This window comes from Cajanus cajan, chromosome 11, assembly GCF_000230855.2.
Source record: "Cajanus cajan strain Asha chromosome 11, NIPB_CcT2T_4, whole genome shotgun sequence".
NCBI classification, from domain to species: Eukaryota; Viridiplantae; Streptophyta; class Magnoliopsida; order Fabales; family Fabaceae; genus Cajanus; species Cajanus cajan.
The window spans coordinates 7,014,575-7,024,176 of record NC_138527.1 but is presented as its reverse complement, the minus strand read 5'-3'; the positions used below and the strand labels follow the sequence as shown (position 1 = coordinate 7,024,176).

Genomic DNA, 9,602 nt, shown 5'->3' with positions numbered 1-9,602 from the left:
TCGCAAATCCCTCGCTAATATCTCGCGAAACCTTCCCAATTTATCTATATATATATATTATTCTCTCATGAATCCCTGTAGATATGCCACTTAATTTGATATTTTAAATAAATCTAAATCAACTGCATAATAATTTTTCAATTCAACATGATTTAAAATAAAAGTTGCATGTAACAATATCTCTTACAAAACCAAATTGTTAAATGTCTTACAAAATCCAACTTGTGCATACTATCTTAAAGAAACCCAAACTAATCAATGTCTTACAAAAAGAAAAGCCAAATAACGAGTCATCCTAAATAGTAATCAAGCTAAGCTAGTAAAATCATCATCTCGTCCGTGATCCTCCCTATGTTGGTTGGTTGATGGTGTTGTTGATGGTTGAACTGCCTGAATTATTTGCCTCATCATCTCTGGTAATTGCGTTTGCAAAAAAGAGGCCAATGCATTATTTATAACTGTAGTGACCCATTTTTCTGTCATAGGCGTAAGATTTGTAAAGGAACCTGCAACCTCTGGAGATGAAGCTTGGGTAGGGCTACTAGTTCCAAGATCCAAGCTATGTCCCATGCCATGCACTTTTTTCTTCTTGTTTTCACCTGCAACTTTTAACCAAAGATCAGAATCAATTACAGGATGAGATGAAGTGTCTTCTCCATATTTTTGTGTCATTGATTCTTCATATGTTTCCTACAAATAAAACAAAAAAAAAAGTGAAATAGCAAGAGGTTAAAAAAGTACATAATCAATCTTAAAATATAAAATAACATACAATAAATTTCTTTGTCCTAGTTGAGACAAATTCACCATCATTTTTTTTTGTGAACTTTATTATACACTTCACGATAAGAAACAGGACGATTCTGTTGTGCCTCCTGTAAAAAGATTACAGTACAAATTGTAAGTAATGAAATTTACCAAAGAAACTCATTAATTTTCAAAACCTTCAACTTTCACAACTTGTTAAAGAATTAAAAAAAAACTGCACTTAAAAAAAATCTGTGGGTAAAGAAATTTTTTTAAGACATCATTAATAACACAATTTTAATTGTAACAAATTCCAAATATTAGCTAAATTAATAAATCTAAAAAACAAGTAACTTTTACCATGGATTATCTAAGTAAAAAAATTATATTAGAATAGGAATAAAGCAAACATCACTCATTAATTATTGACAAAATTCAATATGATTTGATTACCATAATTTTTTTGTGATGCCCAAAGCTTCTTGACCCTCTATGTGCACCATTGCTTCAGGCTGGGCAGCCCTGTTTTGTCTTCCAGCAACAAATTTCTTTTGCCATTCTGGTGTCTTCCAAATGTCGATCAACCCATTCCATATTTCAGTTTTCATCCCTCTAGGCTTGTGAGCCCTTAAATCCTCATAATTTCTTGAGTTTGCTACTTTTATTGCTTTATCCCTGTCTTTACACAATTGATCAGAATACCTATCCATGCATGTTTTTTCCCAAACTTTCCTTTTCATACACATACTTGGGGGAAGATTGTATGGTGTGAGGAAAATAGGCCAACAGGAATATGAGGTACTTGAATTACCAAATGGATTAAAGCCATCTGTGCAAAGTCCAAGCCTAACATTTCGCGGCTCTTGTGCAAATGTTGGATGGGTATGGTCAAATTTCTTCCAAGCATCCGCATCAGCTGGATGTGTCATAATTGATTCATCTTGACGCACACCATCCACATGCCAGCGCATATATTTTGAAGTATTTTTAGACATAAAAAAACGTTGGAGTCTTGGAATAATGGGGAAATATCTCAACACTGAGTAAGGGACATCTTTCTGTTTTGAAGAATTTCTTGCCTTTGGTTTAAATCGCGATTGTCCGCATACTGAGCAAACATCCTTATCACTATTTTCTTTATAATACAACATGCAATGATTAATACATGCATCTATCTTCTCATATCCTGATCCCAACTCACTAACCATTCTCTTGGATTTGTAATAATTTTCAGGTAACTTTTCTGACTCTGGAAGCATGCTTTTGATTATGGCAATCATTCGATCATAACAACTCACACTCATTAAACTCTGACTTCAAATTTATGAGTTGGGTTACAGATGACAATTTCGTATGCTTCTTACAACCATCCCATAGTTGTTCGTCAGCATCTCTTAGTAAGTTATAAAACTTTGAAGCTGATGGATTTGGATCTTCCTCCATTTCTTCTTCTGGATTCAATTTATCATAAGCAGCATCCATAACCATATCCACATAAGGATTTCTATTCTCCTCAAAGCAATCTTGGGCAACAAATGTTGATGCACTATCCCCCCATTTTTCTTCACCATGACAAGTCCAATTTACATAACCGTCCATAAATCCATGGTCATACAAATGTTTTTCCACCCAAAATGTTTCATCCCTGTAACGATTTCTACATTTTGCACATGGAAAAGGAATGTGTCCCACTTCATCAACAATTGCCAGGTTTCTTGTGGCAACCCGAATGAAATCATCAACTCCATTTCTAAATTCTTCACTTACAAGGCCAGAGTGGTCTTTTCGTCTTAACATCCAACTTCTATCTGGTCTCATTACTCTTGTTTTTTATTTCACAAATTAAAATAATAATGCCTAGATGAATAAAAAGTATAGATAAAAAAGGGAAAGTAGAGAAGGCATTAGTCGAGCTCATTGTATATGTAAAGGTTAGCTTTAAATCCAATACCAATTATGACATTAGTATCAGAGCAATAACACTTAATTTTTTTTGTTCTCTATATGTTTAGGTTGCACGTTATGTGCCTATAACTCTTAGTTTTAGTAGATAAAATATAGTTTTAGCTATATCATACATTGTGTGCTAGATACATACTACTATGTCAAATACAACTAGTATTAGCACATACATCCAAATGATACATTTATGTGTTAGATACATACTACTATGTCAAATAAGACTACTAACATGACAAGATTCCTAACTGATGATTAAGACAAATGCATCAATTATTAAATGAATTATCAAGATTAAATAAGAATATACATTAATCCCTAAATCTTGAAATGAATTATCAAGATTAAAAAACATATAAAAAGTCACACAAATTTTAAGTAATTATGTAACTTTAAATTTCTTTAACATTAATTATTTTTGTATCATTTTTATTTACTCCACTAACTCTTGGTTTTTTCTCATTATATATATATATATATATATATATATATATATATATTACTAAATCATATTCTTGTGAATATAGGCTCTTTCCTTAATTATCAACTGAATCAGCTTTTTTTAATATGTTTGTTTGCTTTGAATTATACAACACTGAATGAAGAAGCTCACCTGCAATTACTAATTTAGCTTTTAGTAACCTCTTCTTTTCTCACTCTGTTGCAATTTGAATTTTCTACAGCAGATGTATTTCTCTAGCAAAGCATTGCATTAGTAGGTGAGGAGTTATGAGTGGCATCCAGAATGCCAACAGTTGAGTTGTAGGTGTGCTATGATATTGTGACATCGGGGCAGAGAATTTCTAGGATATGGACTTTTATATGTATTTGGAGTTGTACTTATTATTTTAAAAACAATTTGTAAACTCTTATGTTTTATTTTCTAATTCTTATTTTCAATTATTTTGGATATTGAAGAACATCTATGAAGGTTTTTATGTGAACCCTTTTACCAATGTTGAAAAATTTATTTCCTTAGTTTATTTACATTATTACAATATATGTGTTTGAGTAGTAAGGATGTCCAAGTTGCAATTGATCTTCAACATGATGTCAAGAATATTGGTGACAAGGCTTAGTTGCCGTAGAAGGGTTATGCTTTGATAGAATGTGACATCAGGACTTAATTAGGGATTATCTTATTTTGTCATGTTTTGAGATAATTATTAGTTTTCTTGTAATAGATTTCATTGGAATTTCAATTGTTGCTATTTTTGTTAAAATTATGATACCTTCTATGTTGAACATGTTGGATTTTATTTATGAAAGACTTTTGTATTCAGTTTTAATCAACTTCTACATTTGGCATTCAACCTAAACAAGAAAAGAAAATATATCTCACACATATAAGAAATATGGATAATATTCTAGAAACAACTCACAATTTCATCTCACATCAACTCAAAGCATTCATATGTCCTTATTAATATTACATCTAACACATCAATCTCAGCATCCACTTTCACTCCTCAAGGATTCATGCAAAGTCATATTCTTAATTCTATATTGATGTGGTATTAATCCTCAACATCGCCCCAAGTGCTCAAAGCTAAAGCAATCTAGGAGCACTTGGACCAACACACAGTTGCCACACAATGGGCACTTGTATCCACTATCCACTATCACTATGAGAAATTCTATTAGGATCTAGTTAGGATATAACATTTGCACATGCTCGCTATGGGATGTCAAAATCGAATCAACCCAAATAAAAAAAATTGCAATTTAAACCATAAAACCGAAAACAACTTGAAAATAAAAATATGTACAACTTTGATCAAGCTTCCTACAAAGTAGAATCAAAGGTAAAAGAAACTCCCTCTACAATTCTCACCAAAGATCCCACAACTTTGATGCTCAAGAATCTCATCTTTACAATCTTCCTTAGGCTTCAAGATTTACTAATCTACAATTTTAGGGAAGATCCACTATCTTATAGTCACTCAAAAGCTTGAGCAGCAACTCAGAGTTCTTAGATACCCTCTCCTTAACTTCTCTATTGAAATCTTAAAGTACAAACTTATGAAGTTTATTTTCATAAATTCACCTTATATACATTAGCCATGCTCAGACCAACTCTCACATTTAAACTATGTCATATATAATTTAAGCATAAGTCATCTTAACTCCAACTCTCATCCAAACACAAGCATAAAAAACATACAACAACTCAAAACAACATAAACCATCACTTTAAATTGCATATATCATCAATTAGATAATTAAGAAAATATGGTGTTACACTCATGATAATGCCTTTAACTATCTTTTGATTTTAAAACTAGAGTATGGTTTTTAGAGTGTCAATATTTTTAATTATCACTTCTGCTCTTACTTGAGATCGATCGAGAGGGACGATCTGCGGGGAAAGATTGTTGAGCCTTCTTTGCTGGGTAGATCTGCTACTCCGAGGTGGGGGTGGTACCTGTAAAAGAGACTCTAATGCTCAAGTTAGTATTCGATAGTGTAGACATCTCATATATAGTGCACGTACCTTGATGTGAATTAGGGTTTTCCTCTTAGGCGAGGGTAAGGTTGATCTGGGCTTCAGATTGGTTGCGGCCCGATAGATAGTGGGCCTTTGCTCTAGCCGATGTCATGTAGTGTTTATCCGATGTCGTTCAATGCTTTGGTGCCGAGCTCAAGCTCAGCGCCTCGACGCAGATAGTACACTAGCCCCCAAGCTTTGAAGACCTCAGGTCGAGGAGCTGATACCGAGCTTGGTAGGGGGTCGCGACCCTTCGTCTCTGCCTCTTGGGCGAAATGCCACGTGTCATAAAGTGTCGCCTCATTTCCCGAAACGCGTGGGCGGCTTGTAATGAAGAATGGCGGCTTGTAATGATGGGATGCACCCTGTCATTATGAGCCCTATTAAATGCGTTTTCCTTCTTGTCATTTTTCACATTCAAACTACCCGTTACTATCTCATTTGCTCATTTGGTTTTCCATTCGCTTGCTTTCTCCTCTATTCAGTTTATTCTATATCATTGTTTCCGGCAAAGCCTTCGTCGTCGGTTGTCTTGTTATTTGTTCAAGGAGTACCAGGTACTTCTTCTCCTTTGTTTCCCTCTTCCTTTTTTGTTAGTCTTGCTGTGAGTGATGGCTGGTGAGGGTGGTCAAGGTTCGATTTCTCCTAAGGCTGTTTCTGGGCAGGTCAAGGGGAAAGGCAAGGTGAAAGTGGCTGCCGCTGATGGCGAGCCTAAGAAAAAGAGGGGGGTAATAACCCCAAGGATTCACACCCCGCCATCTCCGTCCCTGGGTATGAGTGGGTTAGGGGAGATGTGGGTACCTTCGAGAGTAGGCTCAAGTCTTACCACGATGTGAACTTTGCGTTCAGTTCACTCGTGATTAGTAGGTCGCTTGTTTCCGAGCTCATCCAGGTTGAGCCTTGCCAACCTGGGGAGCGTGTGTACATGGCAGTTACTGTGAACACCCCATTCTTCTACATGTACCGCTGTTTATTTAGGGACCTCGGTGTTTGCCTGCCCTTCATCGAGTTCGAGTGTGGGTTCTTGAGGTTTGTAAATGTGGCCCCTTGTCAGTTGCATCCCAACAGTTGGGGATTTTTGCGGGCCTTCCAAGTGTTATGCTCGGCTCTGGGGATGAATGCCTCTCTGCCTGTCTTCCTTCATTTCTACCAGCTTAAGCTGGGCGAGCCTCCTCTGGGTTGGGTGTCTTTGAGTGGGAGTAAGGTCGGAGGGTTATTTCAACTTTACTCTCAATCGTACAAGAAATTTAAAGAGGAGTTCTTTCGGATTCAACCTATAAACAATGATCCGATGACCGAGGAGGTTTTCCATTTTGGGGGGGAGTTGAGGTTCCCCTTCTTCTGGCAAAAAAGCCCAGTGAAGTTTAATGGGTCGAGTTGTGTGCGCTTGTCAGACTCGGATAGGGACGACATTGCCGACCTGGATGAGTTACCGCGCCCCTCGGACAACAAAATCGTGTTGTCCTTTGCGGGTTTGAAGAATAAAGAAAGGGGGTTGGAGCGTGAGTATTTGGATATTGTATTTGTTGTTTTTCTTCTGAGTTGTGTTGGTGTCCTAATCACTGTGTTTGCAATTCTTGTTTGCAGAGTTGATGGGGAAGAGTAAATGGCGCGAGCTTAAGGCGAGGTACAACACTGAGGAACCGGATGTGCCCGAGCCTAGCGAGGTGGAGGTCGCCCCTTTGAAGACCAACTGAAAAAGAAAGAGGGATTCCAAGGTGGTTGGTGAGGGCTCTGGCGCCCCCAATTTTGAAGAGGTGTCTTCGAGGGTCGCTGACTCTGTTTCTCCGATTGACCTTACTACAAGTCTTGGGGCCGAGGTACTTGTGGAGGAGCCCACACTAGAGGCTACCCCAATCTGACTGGTACTTGTTTTGTCTCTTTGTTTTGTTTATACGTATAGTGTGTAACTTAGGAAAGAGTATTGAAGTGTATGTTATGGTTGTAGGTGGTTCCGGTGTCAACCTCAGTCGGGGTTGGCGAGGAAAATCCTAAGTCGTCCGCCCTTCCAAAGTCGACCCCTCTGACCACGACCTCGACAAACCCTGGCACGTCCTCGACTTTGAAGTCTAGGTGCATTGTCCAGCGCTTCAACGTCAGTCGGCCCTTGGCTAGGTTGGACCACGTCAGCATGTCACCTAATGTGACATCGCTGTGGAATGCCAATCTTACCATCGAGAGGTTCTATAAGGAAGATTCGGCGTTTGTGGCCGACAAGGCCATGATAGAGAAGGTGGGGCCAGTGGAGGGCCTAGACTCGGCGAAGATCTGCATGTAGATGTCTATTGCCATCGTGGATCACTGGAGGCGGCGTTGGTAGAAGCATGAGGTCGAGCTAGAGAAAGCACGGAAAGGCGCAGTTGAGCTTCCGGCGTTGAGGAGGGATTTCTCCAAGACCCAAAAGTCATTGGAGGTAGCTGTGAAGGCCAACGAGGCCTATGCCATCTAGGTTGGCGAGTTAGTGAATGTCGTCAAGTCTGCCAAGGGTGAGGCTGAGGTTGCTCTGGGTCGAGTGTGTATGCTTGAGGAGGAGAACACCATGTTGAAGGCCAAGTTGCGGGCAGCCGAGGAGAAGCATCTCTGTGATGAGGTTCTTCGTGTTGGCAAGGGCGAGGAGATCAATGCCTTGAAGTTGGACCTTGAGATGTTGGCTTCCTCCAAGAAAGAAGTGGAGAAGAGGCTTTCTGAGACCGAGCGCGCCATGGTGGTCGAGCATAAGAAGGGTTTTGCTAAGGCGGCTCGACAGGCCCGAGTTATTGAGCCCGCGGTGGACTTCGCACTGATTCATATTGATAAGGACATGCGAGATGGTCAGCTGGTGAACGAGGACGACCTCTCGGAGAGCTTGATCAAGAAAACTGCCTCTTAGGCCATATGTAATAACTTAGTTTATTTTATTTTCATTGTTTTAGAGCTTTTGTTAAACCCTCGTTTCGTTGAATGGATTTCCATATTCTGCTGTTCTTTATTTTCTCTCCATGTGTTGCTTAAAATTCGTACTTGGCTTCATACGAATCGTACCAAGATATTCGAAATTGGCTAAGTGTTAAGTTCACCAAGGTCCAACTTCAACCTTGGCTGAGTATATGTCTTGCTAAGGTTCAAGCTCAACCTTTTTTTAATGTAAGTCGTGCTAAGGTTCGAATTCAACCTTAGTTTAATGTAAATCGCGCTAAGGTTCGAATTCAACCTTAGTTTAATGTAAATCGCGTTAAGGTTCGAATTCGACCTTAATTTAATGTAAATTGCGTTAAGGTTCGAATTCGACCTTATTTTTAATATAAGTTTGGCTGAGGTTCGAATTCAACCTTAGTTTAATGTAAATCATGCTAAGGTTCGAATTCGACCTTAATTTAATGTAAATCGCGCTAAGGTTCGAATTCGACCTTAATTTTAATATAAGTTTGGCTAAGGTTCGAATTTGACCTTAGCTTAGTGTAGATCGCGCTAAGGTTCAAGTTCGACCTTAGTTTAGTATAAGTCACACCGAGGTTCGGATTCAACCTTGGCTTATTGTAAATCGTGCTAAGGTTCGAATTCGACCTTAATTTAATATAAGTCACACCGAGGTTCGGATTCGACCTTGGCTTAACATAGGCTAAATAGTGTGAGATTGAAGAAGTATGAGTAGAATGAGTCCATCAATGAACTAGTAATGGATATGAACTCAAAGTAGTAAAATGAAAAGCACATATGATAGGCACACCAATTATAGCTCTCGGCCAAAGCAATTTTTAAGTAGAAAATGAATCAAACAAAAGGATAGACTAAGCACATCTTGAATCAATGACAATAAAATGACTAAACATGACTTCTAGACATTCATAAGATTCAAAAATTAAAATCACATGCAATACTCAAAGATGACCGAATCAAAAATTAAAGAACAAGAATCAAACAAAAATGAAAACCGCACAAGTAGAATCCTAGACTCTTAGTGATTGTGGAATGAACACAAATACAATATCACTCAATTGGATCTATCAAATTTTGAGTAGAAAAATTAGATCCAAACATCAAGAACACAATGAGACATATAAGAACAAAAAACACAAAAAATAAACGGTGAAAGAATGCACAAAACCTTAAGGAATGAACCAATGCTCTTTATACCAAAAATGATGGAAAACTTAGGTGAGGAGGATGAATGTTCTTCACCTTAAGCTTGCTCTGGCCACTTGATCTTCTCTTTGAAGGTTGCTGGACGAAAATTCCAGCTAGGAAGAGCCTTGATGACGCAAAGAAAAAAGGAAGAATGAAGAAGAAGGGAGCACCAAAGCAAGGTGAGTAATGGATTACTCACAAAGGTGTTAAACCTAGAGAAAGTTCAAAGGAACCTAGGCTAGGTGAGAGTGACTTTGAGGAGAGACTTGGCTGAATAATTCAGAAATATCATTAATGATTCAAA

The 9,602-nt window shown here is 38.1% G+C and overlaps 1 long non-coding RNA gene across 1 annotated transcript; it reads right to left on the bottom strand.

Annotated features, from left to right (window-relative positions):
* Positions 1–369: 369 nt before the first annotated feature.
* LOC145953177 (uncharacterized) lies at positions 370–2,133 on the bottom strand. Its single transcript, XR_014430728.1, has 2 exons — positions 773–2,133; positions 370–690 (listed from the first exon to the last, which is right to left on the bottom strand). It is a non-coding gene; the product is annotated as an uncharacterized LOC145953177 (long non-coding RNA).
* Positions 2,134–9,602: the final 7,469 nt, after the last annotated feature.